Here is a 21979-nt window from a genome sequence, read left to right on the forward strand (position 1 = left end):
CTACATGGATGGGCAGGGAGTTCTTGCCCATAACAGAAGAACCATACCGCCAATTCAAACTGTATGCTAATTGTCAATCAACTTTAATGATAGTGGTCCTGACAGATATACAATGTTGCCACGAATGTCAGCCAACATTAAGAAATATCAGAACACTCAGTGTTGTCATTGACCAATTCATAGTTTTCAGTCACGTGACTGTCGCGGAGCCCTGGAGGGCAAAACAGCCATGTAACTGCAGCACAAGCCTGTCAATTTTCCATCTTAAAGGTGCCCTAGATTCAAAAATTGAATTTACCTCGGCATAGTTAAATAACAAGAGTTCAGTACATGGAAATGACATACAGTGAGTCTCAAACTCCATTGTTTCCTCCTTCTTATATAAATCTCATTTGTTTAAACGACCTCCGAAAAACAGGCGAATCTCAACATGACACCGACTGTTACGTAACAGTCGGGGTGTACGCCCCAATATTTGCATAATGCCAGCCCATGTTTAAGGGATTACACAAGCCAGTAACGTCTGGATCTCTGCACAGATGAAGCATCAGACTAGGTAAGCAAGTAAGAACAATAGAGAAAAATGGCAGATGGAGCAATAATAACTGACATGATCCATGATAACATGATATTTTTAGTGATATTTGTGAATTGTCTTTCTAAATGTTTCATTAGCATGTTGCTAATGTACTGTTAAATGTGGTTAAATTCACCATCGTTTATTACTGTATTCACGGAGACAAGAGCCGTCGCTATTTTCATTTTTAAACACTTGCAGTCTGTATAATTCATAAACACAACTTCATTCTTTATAAATCTCTCCAACAATGTAGCATTAGCCGTTAGCCACAGAGCATATAGCCTCAAATTCACTCAGAATAAAACGTTAACACCCAAATAAATACTTTACTCACATAATTCGAAGCATGCATAGAGCATGCATGACGAACATCTTGTAAAGATCCATTTGAGGGTTATATTAGCTGTGTGAACTTTGTAAATGCACTGTAATATAGTCGAGAGCTCGTTTGGCAGGGAGCGTGAGCATTTAAAGGGGCGGCGTCGAGTGTAAATCAGTGCATAGTTAATGATGCCCCAAAATAGGCAGTTAAAAAAATTAATTTAAAAAAATCTATGGGGTATTTTGAGCTGAAACTTCACAGACACATTCATGAGACACCTTAGATTTATATTACATCTTGTGAAAAAGCATTCTTGGGCACCTTTAAAACAAAAATATGTGAACAAGATGCAAGTTTTGGATCCATATACAGCACCTGGAGTGATTTCAATCACTAAAAACAGCGGGACGATTTTTTTTAAAAGCTAACGTGAAAAACACAAGGGTGGGTTGCACCAATAAGAATTAAATTAAGCAAAGTTTAACACTAATCAAGGATTTGTTGATCTGGGTTTTATTTTAAATCGAGTTGTGTTGCACCACCTAATTTTAAACACAGATTAACTACGCAGAAAGACCATTAGAATTAAAGGGCTGATCAAGCAGCATAGGCGGAGAGTGAACCGATGCCAGGCTAAAGAATCCTTAGTGTAACCCACCCTTAAAGTGCCTTAATGTACTAAAACAGTGATATTAAAAGATCAATTTCAGTTTAACCCTTTTTTGATGATGCATACTATATACAGTCGAGCAGATGATCCCAGAATATGAACGCAATGCGTTTTCTTTATTATGGTTTTCGATGGAAAAAAACACTTAACGAGAAACCTCGTGTTGCATTAATTGCTGTGTTCATTTGTTTGCCTGTACAAAGTATGCATAATCAATAAGGTGTATATTGAATTTGGCCTTTTAATATCGCTGTCTTACTACAAACCTGGTAAAAATGACTGGCGGGCAATGGAGGAAAGCATTGTTTTGCCCGCCAGGGGGGCGTTCCCTTCAGGGCGTGATGTCACGTGAAAACTATCAATTAAGGTGCAGTCATATTAGTGAAATTTCAGTGAAATTTTGTGGGCATTTTTCTTTTGTCAATAGTGTAGTGATCCAAGAAATACCACTCACACAATGTCATAATTATGAGATTACATCTTGTAAAAAGCTTTCATCTCCTCTTGGAACTCATAATTACAACTTGTAAATACGTCATTTTTGGAGCGCGCCAGCTTGTACCACATGAACGCTTCAGACCATGTTGTAATTACCGTAATTTCGCGATGACAAAACGTAACGTTCTACTCTGGGGTGCGTTTCCCAAAGCGAACTATGGTTGCAAGTTCCGTCGTTACCAATAGAGTTCAATGGGACTAACGACCATGGTTCACTAACGATGCTTTCGGGAAACTCACCCCTGAGCTGTTCATGTCCTCAGACTTGGAATGATGAGTTTCTATGGCAACACTATCAATGCCAATATGAATCTGCAGCATGTACGTGATACAGCGGTTACGTGATACAAGCCGGAACTCTCTGAAAATTACGAATTTACAAGTTGTAATTACGAGCTCCAAGAAGGCGTGAACACTTTTACAAGTTGAAATCTCATAATTACGGTAATTACGACACGGCGCGAACGCACCTATTAACCAACAGAAAGTGACTAAGAACCAAACTCCAATACTAAAGAGGTTGTATTCCTTGAGACAGCTCAAGAAGTTCAACGTGCCCCAGATGGATCTTCAGTTCTACACTACTGTCGTTGAATCTATTCTCACCTCATCATGACTATCTGGTATGTGTCAGATGGTCATCATTGGATGCAGTCTGCCGCCCACCTCCAGAACCTATTTGAATTAAATTGGCAGTCAAGATTATCAGCAACACCAGAGTATTCGATTCTAAAAATGTGGTCACACTTACCATTGTTCGGCAAAATTTTGCTGGTTGACATCCATTCATTTAAATAGGAATCTGCACAAATAGGAGTTTAGGGTGATATTGGAAAAAGTTCCCCTACACAGATTTCACTTGTAGGTATATTCACGCCACGTCGTAATTATGAGATTACGACTTTGTAAAAAGCATTCACGCCCTTGTCGAGCTCGTAATTTCAACTTGTAAATTCATAATTTTACAAGTTGGAGCATGTTGAACTTCTTGAGCTGTCTCAAGCGATACAACCTTTTTAGTCTTCTGTTTGAGGTTCTTAGTAATAATGACTCCAAAAAACCTTAAAGTCTTGACTGTGGTGCCAGTTTTGGTGGTTGAGACCATCAGAGTGAGAGGCTCTAGAGACTGTACTGTCTTTATAGCATTTATTTGCACCAGGGCACCTGATGTTCTGCCTTCTTTCTTTATAAGCTCATTCATTATAAGGCCAATTATAGTGTGATTATGATTATTTGTGATTGTTTCGACATAAAAATTACAAAGAGTACAATTTAACCATGCTACCTGAATATGCTTATTAATAATTCATATATTGATAGACAGCTGATTAAAAAGTCCTCCGATTATGGAAGACGAATGCAATGTAGATTAGTAGTGCTCTCATTTTGGTTGCGTATGTATACATTCATTAATCCGTCCCGTGCCTACAAATACATCATAATGATGAACCTGTTTCTGCTATGGTGCATGGCATACAAATAAACACCCACGTTTATTTGACAAATGACTTGACAATATGACTAGCAAATTATTTCATTACATTGCTTTCAAAAATAATAGGGAGAATATATAGCTTTATTTATTCACATTTTTCTAATATTTCTCCTCGTTGATTCACAAGGGAAATTGAATGAAATGTAGTCAGGCTCTAATGCCATATGCATACCTCGCTGCCTCGACGGAGGGAGAAGGGCAAGCCCAGTAAAATACCATTACTCAGATAAATAGAGCTAATTGAGCAAAACAGGTCTTGGCTTTATTGAACAATAAATCAGATGCCCTCCTATCCCCCCCACCCACACACTCCATGAAGCGAATGAGGAATTTAGAGACAACTACTGCTTGCGACAAGACTACTTAATTCCTGCAATTAATGTGTGTGCCCAGTCAAAGTATTAAGGGTTTATGAATGTGCTATTGAGACGACCAGATATATGGCCATAGTCATAAAGAGAAACACCCAAGTGAGTGCATCTTCAATGCAAAGTGCTATTTTTAACTGGGTGCTGTAATGTATTGTTGTGCTTTGAAGAAACAAGCTATCAAAAATTCAAAGCAATTTTGAGGCTTTCATACTCTGTATGAAGTCCTTAGCACCAGCAATTCAATTTCTCTGCTCCAAAACTTAGTGAGCTGCTTATGGAGGCAACATTTTAAGGCATCAGGAAATTGTAGGAAAATACGTATGCCGATTCTAAAGCAGAATCACATGTGTCATTCAGAGAAGGGAGAAATAATCCCAGAAAGCATTGCAGTGAGCTCAAAACATAAATATTGTTTATGTTTTGATTTTCAGCAATGAAGGAAAACTGTTAAACTTTTTTTTTTTTTTTTCAAAATAATTTGACATGCTAATGTTAAATTCTATTGGAATCAATTAATTTATATGCAAACACTTGCTAAAACAAACAGTATGTGAAGAGGGTCATATATATATTAGAAGATGTTTCACCAGTTACAGATAGAGTAATCATTCACATGGAATTAACAGCTCAGGTGATTTGCTCCAGAGATTGTTTCCAGAATTGAGCAGCCCTGAAGCAAGATGGGAGATATCAGGTCACATGCTTTAAGGACTGTACATGCCAGCTGAACAACTGCCATTGATCTAAATAGCTATCTCCAGGACCTCCTTGTTCAGAATAGCATATTAAAATCAGCCTGAAATGGAAGCTGCAATAGTCTTTTCTTTCCTATTGTGACATACATCTGATTGAAACGGGCTCTCGAACAAGAAAAAATGTATAGGTCTGGACTTGATTTTGTCTATCAGGAATTGATTGGATAATCTTTGCTAAAATGTGTTCATGTATTCAAACATCAGCAATACAGCAATGTCCTATCTGCACTTATCGAACGTTATTGTCATTGGCTTTGAGGCAATTTTAGATCAGGTTGATTGTTTTCATGTCTTTTAAATTGTCACGTATAAACTTATATCAAACGGAGCAATTACACCATGCACATAATACTCAAAGCTAGCGGCATGTTTTGGACATTGCTTTGTTGCACGTTTGAGATTTAAGTTGTGCACGTGACGCGCATCGCAATATCGTCAGCATAATGTTAAACCAATGTATTTAGAAAAAAAAAAATTGCGTTGTGTTTTATTTGCCGTAATATGCATCTCTGTTTAGGGTACTGTCTAAGTTTGTTGCTACATCCTAAATATGGACATCTGAAGCCCTTAAATTATATTTACTATATAATATTTACAACATGAACTCAGACGTACATGTAAGCTTCATTATGTCTGGCACAATGTTTCACAGGTTGGAAATCCAACATCTGACCTTCATGCTGAAATGATACTATTAGGTGCGACAAAGCCATTGTAGAGAAAATTGCTGGGAAAATGGAATGTAATCACCTCAGATTACCTAACCGTCTACCCACAGAACCTCCGACAAGGAACATTTAAGAATGTGCTGTGAACATCAGGGGGAAGGTTTGACTGGTTAGCTTTGACAGTTATCCCCTGCTGGCAGGTGCTGTAACTGCACCATTATGCAGGCAGAAAGCATGTTTCTCCTTTTTTTATGGTGATTGAAAAGTAGATGTGTATTATTGTTTACGTGAGCATTGCAGGGTTAAATATTGGTCAATAGCTGTTTGAAAGATCTTTGAAACTTGGTGCTGAGACTAAAGAATGAAACATCTAAATACTTTATTTTTGTTTATTACACTTTATTTGTACAGCCTTTGTGAACGTAGCCTGTGGTTATTATTCTTCATATTTCATTCTTACATAAATTGTTATTCTAAAGAAGTAACTGTTAACAACTTTTGTGTCAGTTAATAAAACTTCCTATCATAAGTACAAAATATAATCTGTGTACTTCCGCATACCAAACTCCTGGGGGATTCCTGAGGGTAATGTCACTATAGCCTAGTGCTGTCAAGATCATGCCAAAGCCCAAAGCTTGTTTATATAGATCTGCATTGCAGCATTAACCAAACAGTCAGCATGGGACAATCATTGGCAAAAAAAAAAAACACCTCCATGTCACCTGTCAGCTAGAGGCAAAAATGTCAATGTCAAAATGACAATGACAAAAATATTACCTGTCTGAGTTGAAAACACTGCATAACAATTTAAACGTACACTTACAAACTGCACTGCTTATCCACCTGTTCTATTTTCCCAGGATTCTCAGCACAAGAGTTATCGACATTCCTTTACCGTGTACCACATTCAGCTCTCTTTGATCCCTCTTTATGATGGACAGATCTTGTAAGCTGCGATTCCTCCACCAACAGATTTCAAAGGCAAGGTGTAAAAGTTAACTGGCTCAGCTTTAACTTCATGTCCGGGTGCATTAGCTTTGTGACATTTTTCATTTTTCATACACTGCTCTAAGCAAGCACATTACCCTGCGTAGTCTCAAGAGCTAAACGCAATGTGGCAAATTAAGTCAAATGCTTCACGTTCATGACCTCCAGCCATAGTAACAGTAACGAATGGAGTGTTAATTGGGAAAGAGGGAATTTCAAAGCTTTCACATCAAACACAATGAACAAGAATGCTCATGTCACTTGCGTCAAATGTAGACATGGTCTATTTTATTCTATAGAATTTGTAATTGGTTTCTTCCAATAACTGTTCGCCTGTATACTTTAAAAAATAACGGTTCCAAAAGGGGATTTTCACAGCAGTGCCATAGAAGAACCCAAAAATAACTTTTCAGTGCACAATTCTTAACAAAAAACATTTTTTTTTATTAATCTGAAGAACCCTTCTCCAACACACTCTTGAAAATAAAGGTCCTATTTTGGCATTGATGGTTCCATGAAGAACCTTTAACATCCATAGAACCATCCATTCTTTATAGTGGAAAAAGGTTCTGTAGATTATCAAAATGTTTAGAAAAAATGTCTCTTTTAAGAACTGTTCAATGAAAGGTTAAAGGGAACCCCAAAATGATTCTTTTATATTGCATTGCCACGAAAACCTCCTTTATTTTTGAAGAAACTTTTGTGAAATGGAAATGTTCCATGAATGTTAAACGTTTTTCATGGAATCATACAGTAGATGCCAACAAAGAACATTTATTTTTAAGAGTGTACACTGTAAAAAATGACCGTGATTTTAACAGTAAAAGACTGTAAAAATGCTGCGGTGAAAAACTGTCAATTGGTTTACAGAAAGTTTCCGTACTATATACGGTGAATAACTGTAATAGATCTAACGGTACATTTAATGTAATTTTACAGTAAAATACCATTAAATTCACAGTTTTTGGAAGTGAAAAATAACAATTCATTGTAAAATTTACAGTGAAAAACCGTAAATTGACATTCCCACAATTCCCTGCTTGACACTTCACATTTGATATATTTTCATTGAAATAACTCTGTTTCTTCTTAGTTTTTCTCATTTTTTTCTAATCAGTTATGTACATTAGGGTTTTATGTTACATCTAATGTTGTTAAATTAATGTTTATTGCATTTTTAAAATTTCATGCATGTTATGATGGTGTTTAGTGTGTGTGTGTGTGTGAATGACACTGTGTGCACCACCTTCTATATGTTAGTGTTGTCCTTCTCAGCTTGTGGAAAAGCTGCTTGTGATGAACTTTGATTCATCATGTGACTCTTATCACCACTGTGTTTGGTGACTGTCAGTGTATTATAAAGGTACAAAACAGATATTAGTACTTCATTAGGTTGGTAAATTAACATTATATCAGTTAATGAAATACGTTATTTTACCGTAAATTTAACAGATTTTTTTTTTTACATTGCTACTGTATTTTTTACGGTAAAGTTCTGGCAACCACAGCTGCTGATTTTTTACCGTAAATTTTACTGGGATTTTTTTTTACAGTGTAGCATTAGATGCATTTGCATTAAAGACCTGATCAAGATTCAAGTTCATTTGTAAACAAAAGTTAAAGCTTAAAGAAGTCTTTCATCCAGCAAAATAATGAACAAGCTTGCTTGTTATGAGAATCAAATGAGAACTATTTCCTTCTTTCAATGTTTGAGGCACATTTCATTGATAAGGTAATGAAGTATGACGCAGGTCGAGTGCAGAAAGACAGTCATTTACCATCTCTTGAAGTATTCATGGCCACCATCTGTAATTTTACGCTTGATCTGGAGTCCCTTTATCCTCTCTTTACTGCTGAGCCTTCACTATCAAATGTACATCGGGCGTCTTTGCTCGAACGCAGATTCTGCCACAGCAGCAAGACGGATTTAATTGCCATTGCAGAGTCGCTCCATAAGGGACAATGCAGAGGATAGGCAGCAGATAGATATGGCTGGGAGGCTCGGCAATAACGTCAAGAGCAGTGATGAATTGTGACTCTAAACAGAGTAACAGCTGATGGAGTATTGAATTTGTTTATATTTGCAATGATGGATATAATCCAAGGTGTGAGAAGCCCAGTGCAGAGTATGAATGATAAATTCCAGGGACATTGCCTTTCTTATTGATTTCATGTATTATTATTTTTTATATGATTATTACAGCCAGTAAGATCAGCCAGTGGATTATGGATGACTTTGATCTGATTCTCCAGTTTAATAGTTTCCCTTCTTTGCAATGGTGAAGAAACAGTTTTGTGTGTTTTAGGGTCAATGACAAATAAGGATGAACCGCAGAAGTTTTTTACAAATCGAGTTTGCAAATGTGCCAAGTTCTTAGAAATATTGATTTCTAAACTGTCAAAGTATTTCAAACATTTTTAAAAAAAAAAAAATGTGAATATTTTGAGGTTTTCTATTTGAGGGAACAGCCATTTTTAGTGGTGTTCGAAACCATAGTGGACATGCATTCACTCAACTCCACAATGCACTGCAATAACGAGTGTACAACTGATGTACGTTCAATAGCTAGAGTATACCCACAATGCACTGTGAGATTCGCACTCCAAATGAATTCCCGCGCCTCACCAGAAGATGGCCGCCCACAGCTGAATCATCCATCCATCCATTCATTCATTTTTCAAACTGCTCGTCCGTGGCAGTTAATGACGTAAATGATCTGCAACAGGAAGTTATACACTACACAAGCTGGGAAGAAATTAGATTAAATTTAGAACTAAATATAATTAAAATTAAAATAACCCTTTCACACATAAGTTTAAAACATTCTGGCTGACCTCCCAGAGTTAAGGTGACCGTTATTTTAGAACTTTTCCCTTTTACTGTTTGCATGATGACGCATCATGCTTGTCACATGACCCACACAGTAAAATCCCTAGAGTTAAATCAACTCTGCTCAGAGTACATATGGTCTCTCTCTGAATAGTGTTAAAGTAACACTGAACCAGAGTTAACGTTAATGAGATAATTAAGCAATTAATAAGGCTGTGACTGAAGTCAGTTGTAGTTCTTGTGTTTCTCTTTTCTTCAGTGATTCTGCTTGTTAACAGCAGGTGTTCATCACTAATGCTCAATCATCACTTAAATAATTGCTTAATTATCTCATTAATTTTAACTCTGCTTTAGTGTTATTTTAACACTATTTAGAGAGGGACCATATGTACTCTGAGCAGAATTGATTTAACTCTGGAGATTTGCTGTGCACCGTGCGGCCACACTTGTAGGACAGACAGATCTATCGCTTTGCTCACCATGTCATCAACTATCTGATATTCCAATTCTCAAATATGTGTACATGAGTGTTCTATCAGTTGGATTTACAGGCTACAGCACGCATGAATTCATCCATCTGTCCCGAAATACATGTGGCCAGTGAACTGGGAGAAGAATAGAGTGAGGTTTATAGTGACGTACACAATGTGTATCTGATAAGAATAAACGTCGGCAAATTATATTTGAATGGATTGTTATTGCTGCTTCAATAGACATCAGTGTATATTTCATTAGCTGCAGCTTGTCGTGACACGTGACGCCACAGGATGTTGAGTTGGCCGACAGCTCCAGATATTTATCATGCTAGATATTTGTCTGGCATCAGCAAGGTGTCAGCGATGCGTCAGCGAGCCTCTTTGATGCGTCGTTACATACATACGTTCACACATAAAGATTGGCGAGCACTGATCACCCACTGATTTGCCCCTGATCACAGCCCGACCTGTCGGTGAGCTTGTTAACTTGCAAATCGGGCTTAAATCAGGCATAAAATCAACTTGGCATTATGTTTTTACTTGTGTGTCTGCTACACGAGTTTTGCGCATGAGCCGCATGCACCTCAAAACTAAGCACTCTAATGCTTAATCGACCATCAATAACTTTTATCAATTAAATTATTATCAACAATTTATTGATCGTCGATTAATCATTAGCATCCCTGGTTATTTGCTCTGGTTGCTATAGAAACAGTGTTCTGAGACATGCACTTAGGACTGCACATGCCCATTGGCTGGTCTAGCCTGAAAAATAAGCATTTTTAACACTATTTAAGCAAAGGAAACCACATTTACGGAACAGTTAATTTGTTGCTGATTTGAAATATGTTATTTAATTGTGAGTTCGGCAAGACGTTTTTGAGATTTCAGGATTCCCCCATTTAGGTAGACTTGGTCTTGGATGCCTGAAATAGCTGCCTGGAGGTGCAAGTATGGCCGTTGAGTGAACAGACTTTCCTTGAAAGGAGTTTGATTATAGTCAATTAATGATTTAGGCAGTTAATGTTTCTTTTCCCATATGTTCTCCCCCAAAATATTCTGAATCAAATTTTTGAGCCTCGCCAGGCAAAAAAATTAGTCATCATTGTCTAAACTGCTTATAGTCATTACCGCTGTAAATAGAGAAAATACATAAATGATCTAACCACTTCTTTAATGTGTGATTCTAAGTCAAAGAATAGCTATATTTCATGAAGTCAGTAATTATGTTTAAAATTCAAACCATTAAATCCTTTTAAGCTAGGTCTTCCATCAACAAGCTGATGAAAACCACCACAGATCCTGATTTCAATCACAAGCGTGCTCTCGACACACATAAGACACTCAGCCAAAGCCCATTTTGTGTGTGGTTTGATGCTTGACTCTAGAATGATTGTGTTTACCATCCTTATTATTTCCTCAACAAATAGCTAAATATTAATCATCCTTATTTGCATGACTCGCAGTGGGATTCCATACACGTCTCTAATGAGATTTGATTACGCGAGATGTGACTCCATGGCACCCCGCCACATTTCTACCTCTCACACCTGTTTACTGTGTAAATGGCTTGACTTCTGATTAAGATTATAGGGAGAGCAAACGTCTGCATAGGAAGCACAGATCAAGTAGTAAATGGAGAGTGAGGAACTTTAGCATATTGACATTGGCTTTGATGGAAATGGTTTTGCTTGTTTGTTTTGTCATCCGTTTTCCCAGCTGCATTGAAACATGTTTACGCTGTATTTAGCAGTGGCTTATTTTAAAGGATTGTTCTGTTCTGTTTAAAAGAGTTCAATACAAGTTAAGCTCTGTAGAGAGCATCTGTGTCATGCAAGAAAATAATTCCTGGTTTATGGTACTGTAGGTGTATCAGCAGAATCACTTAGATGTGAAATATGTTTGAAATATGAAATCATTGCTGTGTATATGTGTGTGTGTGTATGTATTTAAATACCTATGTATATTGTATATGTATGTGCATAAGTATTTTACAACTATACCTAAAGAAAACAACTGTATAAATAAAACACTGAATAAAATACTTTTTCAATTTGATTTTTTTTAATACATTGATTCTTTTTTTTTTTTTTTTTTTTTTTTTTTAACAAACTGAAGTTAAAATTGTTCTAATGTATCATGCTTTTGATACAGTAGCTTTGCATGAAATTTTCCTTTAACCACAGCATTCAACATTAGTGATTCACTACAACAACTATGACTTGGTTATTGATTCCCATGCAGCAAACAATTAAATGCATGACCACAGGGGGGAAAAACAGAAACTGTGAAAAAGGAAGTTCAGTCATTTTCCGTAAGTGGGTCTGGGTGGCTGAAAATTAAATTGCATTTTTTTTCTGTTGAAAGCGAGACCTATGCTCACCCTAATTATACTTTTGAAAGCACTGCGGCAACAGACATCACTTCTCTCTGGTATTCTTTTCATATTTGCATCTCAAAGATGAGATGGCCTTGCCCAGATAGCCCTAATTGGTACAGACAGGAGCTGTCTTTTTATTTGGGAATGACAGAGAATAAAGGAACGTATAGATACGGCCAGCCCAGCAGCTCTTGTACTGAAATATGACATCCTGTGCAAAATTGGATCCTGCTATTGCCTTCAAAAGCTGAGAATGGTGAGTGAAAAGATCAAGGTAGAAGCTTCCAATAAAATTAAGGTTTTAACAATACATCTGTGATCAGTGTTGAATGTCATGCAACCAAAATTTTCTGTAATTGCACATTTAAATGTTTAGAAGCATTTTGATTGCACTTTATTTTACAATACGTGCACTTACCTAAGAAAATACTGGGTAATACAATGTAACATGGGTAAAGGTTAGGTTCAGGTTTAGTACCTAGTTATTACACAGTTATTACAATTACTATAATACGTACATAGTATGTACATGTGGAACAGGACTGTAAAATAAAGTTCTACCAGATGTAGCTGTCACTTAGTCAACTTTAATTTAGTTCACAATCCATTTTGGTTGTGCAGTTTGATGTATTTTCTTATAAAAAGGATATTAGATGTAGATCAGGACTTGATATTATTAACTGGGAATTGATTAGATGGCAAAAAAAATGGCATTACATACCAAAATGATGCTATGAAGTTTCCTAAAATAATGCCTAAATAGTAGAGCTGCACTACTAATCATTAAAATATCGAGATCTCGATTCAAACACCCACATGATCTTATGCCTAAATGAAAATTATTTGCTATGTTAAACCTTTTAAAACTATTAAACCTGACAAGTACGATCACAGCAGAACATTTCAGTCTGTGTTCGCGCTGCCGCTGAGTCAGAGACAGCAGTTGTCATGTAAATGTTTGAAACAACTTCACAAATGACCTTTCCAATCACATAGTAGGCTATCATTATTTCTGCATTACAATAATTCAAATTATCACAGAAGTACCTGGATAAAAGTTTATAGTTCAACTATAAAAACTGATGTCTATGGTAGCATTCAAAATGGAGTAAATCACCCTTTGAATGAAACCTGACTCTTCAAATAACAATTGTATCAATTACATTGTTACATCAGTAGGTGCAGTAAATACAAACTTTTATTTGTCATTGAATCATTCATTCAAAAGATTCTTTCAAAAATGCTAATTCATCCAGTAATGAATCAAATGAAGTCTGGTTTGTGATTCTCAATTTATACAGAATTGTGCCGCTCTACTAACTAGCTATTTGGCTGTTAGTAAACATTGTTCATTACATTTTAATAAAAAAAGTACAAGGACAAACTTTTTTTTTTTCTTTGAAGTAGCATAAACCATTGAATCATTCACAATGAGACAAAGTACTTGGATTATCAAAGTAAATTGGACCCATTTTTATTTCTTCTTTCACTTAAAAGACATTATTTAATCATTCAGCATATGATTATGAAGTTATGAATATGTAAAGTTATGAATATGAAGCAACCATAAAATGTCCTTCTGGGCTTAGTCCATCTTCTGCCGTATCTGAGGTCATTTATAACTCATGCCTGTGGCACAATAATTCTGCAAGGTCACAGGAAAAATATTGTAAGTCCTGAAATTGCAAAGAATGAAAATTTTCCAAAACAAGTACATCTTAATAAGGTCTACAATACCTGGCAATGTGATTTATATTAGTTTTCCTTAACTCAAGGATAGTCATTTTCTTTTGAGGACAGTTGTAGCATCAAAAGGTATTCATTAAGGAATCCCTCGAGAGGGATAGTCCTTCAAAGCTTGTGCTCAGAAGCTTTTCAAAACATCTCTGAAATGTCAAAGATTCGTCCTGTCCTATTTACCTGGCTCTTTGTTATAGAAGGACCTTGTGGAAGAAAAGACATGGAAAAGTTTAGTAGTTCAGTTATGTTTCAATTAAACAATCATTAAAAGAAAGACAAGTTTAAGCTTAAACAGGTGACCTTAAGATTAAGATCCTCTTTACACCAATCTTAGGTGTCTTGTTTTTGTCTTTGAGCTTTCTTTGCGATAATGTTGGTATTGCACAACGGTGGTGTATCAAACACATGACAAGGAAGAATAGAGTTAAACAAGTCTGTACTTGATAATCCACAGAGAGAATACAGAATCCAGATCAGAACATACACCAACTCATTACATACGTAAAACGAGACCCGACAAAGACACGCCAATAGAACTGAACTAATATACACGCTGTGATGTGGATGATTATTGTCCATGGTAACGGATTGTGGCGGAAAACTCAGACAAAGAAGCACGTGACAGCAGAAAAACAAACAAACTGACAGTTCATGTGACGTGTGGATGTGACAGTTGGCTTCATTGAAGTTTTTATGCCTGAGACTCCTTGAGACCTTGTTGGAAATTAAAGGTGCCATCGAACGTTTTTTTACAAGATTAGTCTAAGTCTAAGGTGTCCCCTGAATGTGTCTGTGAAGTTGCAGCTCAAAATACCCCATAGATTTTTTTTAATTGACTCTTGTCTCCGTGAATACGTTACGTAATACTGTTACGTAACAGTCGGTGTTATGTTGAGATTCGCCTGTTCTTCAGAGGTCTTTTAAACAAATGAGATTTATATAAGAAGGAGGAAACAATGGAGTTTGAGACTCACTGTATGTCATTTCCATGTACTGAACTCTTGTTATTCAACTATGCCGAGGTAAATTAAATTTTCAATTTGATGGCACCTTTAAAGTCTGTGCTTCTGCATTCACCCAGTTCAGATATGCAACCATGATTTGACTAATTGAGAATGGGGTGAGAAGGGTGCCAGGGTTTGGGAGATTGTTCCTTCCCAACAACAGGTTGTGAACTATTCTTTAAAATTGATTTAGGTTAAACAGCATGATACATTCCAATTCAAAGATAAGTTTAGTGGTGGGTTTCAGATCAAGACCTAAACTATTTCTGTGCAGGCTTTCATTGCTCCATGGCGAGATAAAGGTCATTTGCTGCACTAATCCTCGCATTGTCTGGGATTAGTTCTTTATCCTGTGTAAAATTGCTTTCTCTGTGGTAAAGAGGAGCTCACCGGATCCTGACAAGAGAGCTTGCCCTTGAGCTTTAAAAGTTTGGCCTTGACTTTAATCTGGCTAGTTAAAAGATCAAGTCAAAAATCACAGTTATGCCCCAAAATGTGTGATCTTGCACCTAGAGGAGCATTTCAAACATTATTTAAAATGTAAAATTGCCCAAGCATTATTATGAGTTCATAGATCAAATCAAAGGAATAGTTCATCTAAAAATAAAAATACTGTTTTCATTTACTCACCCTCATGTCATTCCAAACCTGTATGATTTTATTTCATCTGTGGAACATAAAAATACTGATGAATGTACTGTAGCAGTCACTATTTCATATTTTCATATAAAAAAAAAAAAAACACACAAAACCATGAAAATGACTCATAAAAGTATAGTTCAACTCAGACCAGTGAATGAATCATCCAGTTTACTAGATTTAAAAGAATAGTTTGTACATAAATCAGTGGATTCAAAAATTGTTACTTTTCCCAATGCAGGATAGTCTTCAAAAGTTCAGCTTTTGTGTTCCACAGAAGAACAAAATACATAGTGTCATGAGGGTGAGTAAATAATGACAGAATTGTCATTTCTGGATGAGCTATTGCTTTAATGAATCTGCATTATATAGGTCACCTTTCTTATAGTAATACCTGTCACAGACTTTGGCCTACAGGCATTTACTTGTTGATGCAAACATTTAGAGAATGAGCAAGATCTCTTTTTTCCCCCTCGGTGCTGTCAGTTTTCATTCACTGTGTGATTCTGCATCCATATCAGAGATAATAAACTTGAAGGAATCTCTTCTGAAAATAATTTACTGAGCTGATAGTCGTCAAGAACATCCTACTGCCTCTATTCTGATGCAATCCCTTCTACAAATATTTGCGCAGGAATTGTGTGAGGTTGCGTGTGAATGATTTTTTCTAGTCCTGGCACGATAATGAAATGAATGAAAATATATAAATGGCTCCAGGATGAATGATTGGATGTGAAAGCCATGATAAATGACACCATCATTTAAGGGAACAATAGTAATTCCTTGGATGAAAACATTCTTGATCACTCATCAGCTGAAGCACACCTTAGAGATAATTAGTGTTATGTGGCCAGTTATGATGGATGATAGGAATGCTTTTCTTCATGCGTTATAATAATTTTAGAAAACACACTCCGCTCAACAGAAATTTCTTTGACCTTCTTTATATTTCATATAGCAGAAAAACTTTTCTGTTTTTCTTTCTCTCATAAAATATTGTTTTGGTACTTAGAAGCCTGTTAAACCTCTAAGGCATGAAATATATTAATAATGTGCTTCTTTTTTTAGTTGACGTTTTGACATAAAATAGCTTCAGTGACTATAATAAAAAGACATTTCTGAAAAAAGGCAGAACAGAAAAAAAAGCTCCAAAAGTAGCTTTGTATTTAATAAAATTAATGTTACTTTTATGAATAGAAATATTTATTAATTTGTAACTCATAAGACATCAAAGTACAAAGGGAATTGTTATCATTTGTCCTTTAATATTGTTCTGATTTTCCTCTCTTCTTTGCACACTGTTTCAATAAAATGATATACACTAAACAGACCCTAAATATTTATTCCCAAATTTAAAAATGCATATTATTGGTTACTTTAAAGCTGATGTATGTAATTTATTTTTGTTGTTCAAACACTTTCTCTTATCCCATTTTTAATAAGCAGTGACAACAATCAACAAGCCATTTGTAAGTATTTCTTAGAAAAGAATAAACTCTCAATCTACTTTCAAAACATCTGCTTCCTGTCAGAGCAATATTGGCTTATTTTACTATTAATTTTTATTTATTTATTTTAGGTTGAATTACAGACAGGGAGACCTGTTTGACAGCATAATAGTTTGTAATCATTGTTTGTAATTACTTACGAACGTTCGTCAACCAATCAGATTCAAGCATTCAACTGCCCTTTAGTATATGGTTCAATGACATGACGGGTAATTTTTTTTGTCCAAAGGCCTTAATAATAATAAAAAAACAAAGATATGAAATCCAAAGTATGTAAGGTAATACAACTAGATCTCTTTTATTGAATTCAAAAGGTTTTAAAGGTGCCCTAGATTGTTTTTTTACAAGATGTAATATAAGTCCTAGGTGTCTCCTGAATGTGTCTGTGAAGTTTCAGCTCAAAATACCCCATAGATTTTTTTTTATTAATTTTTTTTACTGCCTATTTTGGGGCATCATTAACTATGCACAGATTTTTTCAGCACGGCCCCTTTAAGAGATGCGCTCCCTCTGCCCCACGAGCTCTCGATTATATATACATCGCATAAACAAAGTTCACACAGCTAATATAACCCTCAAATGGATCTTTACAAGATGTCCGTCATGCATGCTGTATGCATGCTTCGAATTATGTGAGTAAAGTATTTATTTAGATGGTTACGTTTGATTCTGTGTGAGTTTGAGGCTATGCTCTGTGGCTAAAGCTAACATTACACACTGTTGGAGATTTATAAAGAATGAAGTTGTGTTTATGCATTATACAGACTGCACGTGTTTAAAAATGAAAATAGCAACGACTCTCGTCTCCGTGAATACAGTAATAAACAATGGTAACTTTAACCACATTTAACAGTATATTAGCAACATTCTAATGAAACATTTAGAAAGACAATTTACAAATATCACTAAAAATATTATGATATCATGGATCATGTCAGTTATTATTGCTCCATCTGCCATTTTTCGCTGTTGTTCTTGCTTCCTTACCTTGTCTGTGCACAGATCCAGCCGTTAATACTGCCTTTCCTTGTCTAATGCGTCGAATGGGCTGGCATTATGCAAATATTGGGGTCATACATATTAATGATCCCGACTGTTACGTAACAGTCGGTGTTATGTTGAGATCCGAGTGTTTTCCGGAAGTCTTTTAAACAAATGAGATTTACTTAAGAAGGAGGAAACAATGGGGTTTGAAACTCAATGTATGTCTTTTCCATGTACTGAACTCTTGTTATTCAACTATGCCGAGGTAAATTCAAATTCTGATTCTAGGGCACCTTTAATTACATTTTGCTACATGTAAAAGTAGATTTTGAAGTGTCAAAATGTAATTCAAAGGCCAATACAGCCTTTTCTTTTGTGATTAAAATATCTAAAAATGTAATAAATGTATGTATTTTTTTATTCTGGCATGATTTTAGAACATCATATATTAACAATGCAAAATGGTATTAAAATTATGTGTAGAAGTCGCTGCTTTGTTATGAGAAAGAATGTCTGAAAAAAATTAATTTCATTGATGTAATTCAGAGTAACTAATATAAAGGGATCTTTCTGGATCAAGTCATGTGGTCAGTATCATGTGATAGGATGTGACATCATTCAGACACCTGCAAAGGACCACATGGTCGTGAAGCAAAGTTACTAACTCTCTCTTAACTGTTTGAAAAATTAATGTTTTTCACTTGCTCATACGCATGTCCCGAAACATCAGGTCATTCGGTACAACCGCTATAAAACATGGAAAATGTTGTAATATTTTAAAACCTTGTACTAAATATAAAATATTTGATTGTCCTTTTGCTAGCTAGCTAGATATCAGCCTGTTAGCATTGTTTGAAAATATCGTCATTCGGTATAACCAAAAGTGTCATTCCGTAAAACGGATGACTTTTTTGGAGACAAATTTTGCCCATATTGTAAAAAATGGCAAAAGCAGTGTTAACTGATTATAAAAACAACATAATCTCATTGTAAACACTTAAGAAAACTTCAAAATTAATTATATCTCCATTATGTTTTTATACTTTTAAAAAGCTTATTCGTCAATGACCGATATATATATATGTATATATATATATATATATATATATATATATATATATATATATATATATATACATGCTATTTTTCTTGACGCTAGTAGTACAGAAATTACACACTTCAGCTTTAAAGACTGTCCTGACTCATTTCTGCATCTACACCTGCTCTATCTCTCTGTCTGCTCTCTGGTGTAAAGCCTATTGAATCACCAGCTGTGTCAAATGTCAAATTTGCGAAGACATAAATTGTATGAGGAATTCCGTGTTGGCCTCTCGCTATGGCGGTAAGCAAATTAGAAGTGTGAACAGGGATTTAATTTGTTTTATAACCTAGCAGTGACATGGGACGTTTTGGGTATAAGGAAAGAATGAGCGAATGGTGCAACGCTAACTGCGTCTGAACACGTTGACCTTGGAAAAAAATTGGAGGAACATCGCTGAGCAAATAACGATAAAAAGAAACAAACAGCAGATGGCTGTCAATCCACTGTGTATACTTCTGTTTTCCAAATATGCCATGTAACCTAAATTGCAGTATTCGTCATAAAAACTTCAAGCTGCTCCATCGGAAGTCCAACCAAAAAAAACAAAACCAAAAAAACAACAGCTATAAAAGTGCAAACAGAGAAATGTTTGTTCTTTTATTGCTATAGGCTCACTCCAGGGATGGGATGAATATCATAACACTGGTTGAAGTAACAGTCTATGATGTTAGTCTTTGGACCTTCTGAATTGGCTGCTTTATTGACTATCCTCTGAGATTGAAGAAAATCAAACACATTTTTTCACTCAAATGCTTCTTATATGACATAAATCAGTGTAAACAATATTATAACTTGCACAGGTAAACTTGAAGTATCATGATAGTCATGTAAATGCGCCATTGCAGTAACAACTTGCATTTTTGGGTGCAATTTTTTTCTCCTTAGCATATTTTGCATCCCTAAAGAACCATACAAATGTATTGCTTTTTATTTCATTTATTTCACACTAGTTGCTAGGTGGATAATGATGCAGACTGGCAATAAATCCTGTGGTTACGAAATGCTGTTTACATTCTATTCTATTGGTTATGTACAAACTGTACGTAATCTTGGCTGTCTTGAATTTAGCGTCTGGTCATGTATTAGATTTTTAATTTTGTTTGTTGTGTTGGGACAGTGCAGAGCTATTTGCACATAAGCAGTGTGAATAGCTTTGAATGCAAATGTTCCCTATCTGCGCTGTAAGACATAGAATATGTTGCTTTAAACACAGAATTTCAATGACTAAAGGAATTTCTTAGACAACTCAATGTTCCCGTTCACTAGACCTCTATAGTTTTGAAAAACAAGCTTAGTGTTATGATGTATGATAGAGCCGCCCGGGTTCTGCTCGTCGCCACATCAGAAACTGTGACGAATGAGCCTCGGGCTGGTGATTGGAAAGCACAGTCGATAGTGCTACTGCTGCCATAGCTTTATCCAGATGGCCCATCCCTCGGTCAACGCCCATTCATCTTATTCATGCAATGATGAAACTATTGAAAACATAAGGGATATATTGTGGTATAGCTCATGTAAGCAGAGGCTGGCAGATGGACAGCCTATTTGTTCTCTAACCATCTTCTAGCAGAGGACCACAATCAACACTCTGAACCCCTAAATCTGAAATGGAAAGCAAAAAGCCATTTTCTTGTGAAACGAATGCAATGAGAACTAATGAGTGAAAATTTACCATTATTTCACAGTTAGAAAATACATGCTATTGGCTCGTCACCTTTGATAGAGCTGCAATTTCCTGTAAAGGCTTGGGAATAACCAAACCTCACAGACAAATCAATAAAATTGAAATATGACAGTTTTTTGTCATTTTCAGGCTCATTAGGCTGTATAAAATCACATTAGAGAGGTAGCAGCTCATGAATGGATCAATAGGATCGGTGCTGAAATTGGTCTCAGGTGTTGCATCATGTTTTTAAAAAGGCTTTTAAAGTGTTAGTTCACCCAAAAATGAAAATTCTGTCATTAATTACTCCCCCTTATGACGTTCCACACCCGTAAGACCTTCCTTCATCTTCGGAACACAACTTGGCTTCATCAGATGGCTTGCATTGCCAGCAAGATAATTAACATTTTCAGATGCCCAGAAAGCTACTAAATACATATTTAAAACAGATCATGTGAGTACAGTGGTTCAACCTTAATGTTATAAAGCGACAAGAATACGTTTTGTGCAGCAAAAAAAATAAAATAAATAAATAATGACCTTATTCAACAATATCTAGTGATGGGTGATTTCAAAACACTGTTTCATGAATCTTTGAGGCTTTATGAATCTTTTGTTTCGAATCAGTGGTTTGGAGCATGTATCAATCTGCCAAAGGATTTCGTTATGTCATAAGTGTTTCAAAAATTCAATGGTTCACCAATGGGTGGTGAACAAAAAGAACAACAAAAAACAATCTGCAAGCTGTTATGCATGAGATGCTGCAAAATGGTCAAACACGTCTGTCTAGCACATGTTGCAACCTGGTCTCATAGGAGAGATGTACCCGTGGGCACGTTTTCGCGAGACACAAAATTACGTACCAAAGAGTACGTCTCGCTGCAGTTTCCGACAGAAACGAACACTAGAGGCCGGTAAAACGTCGATAATCGCTTTTGCTCATTTTCACGCACGGTTTCGATGATGGCCGGGGTCGGATTATGGATTCGTAAAGACTCGTTTTGGCGTCTCCTCGCGCAATATCCTGTTACGACTTCAAAACGCATCTGACCAGAGTGCCCGATTTTTGCCCGAACGTACTGTGGACTTTCCGGCTCTATGCGTTTCGCTTTTTTTGGCCGTAACCAAGCTTGCTCGGTAGCTCAGCCGATACGGAGTCAACTCCCCCTGCCTGGGTACGAATCCCGTGAAAGGCGACTGACGGCAAAAAAAAAAAAGAGAGAGCTCAAATAGAGATCCAAACGAGCTCAAAAACGGTACACGATCGCGGACGCTTCTTACGTCACGTTTGCTTTTGTTAACACTAT

Source organism: Megalobrama amblycephala, linkage group LG8 (assembly GCF_018812025.1).
Source record: "Megalobrama amblycephala isolate DHTTF-2021 linkage group LG8, ASM1881202v1, whole genome shotgun sequence".
NCBI lineage: Eukaryota > Metazoa > Chordata > Actinopteri > Cypriniformes > Xenocyprididae > Megalobrama > Megalobrama amblycephala.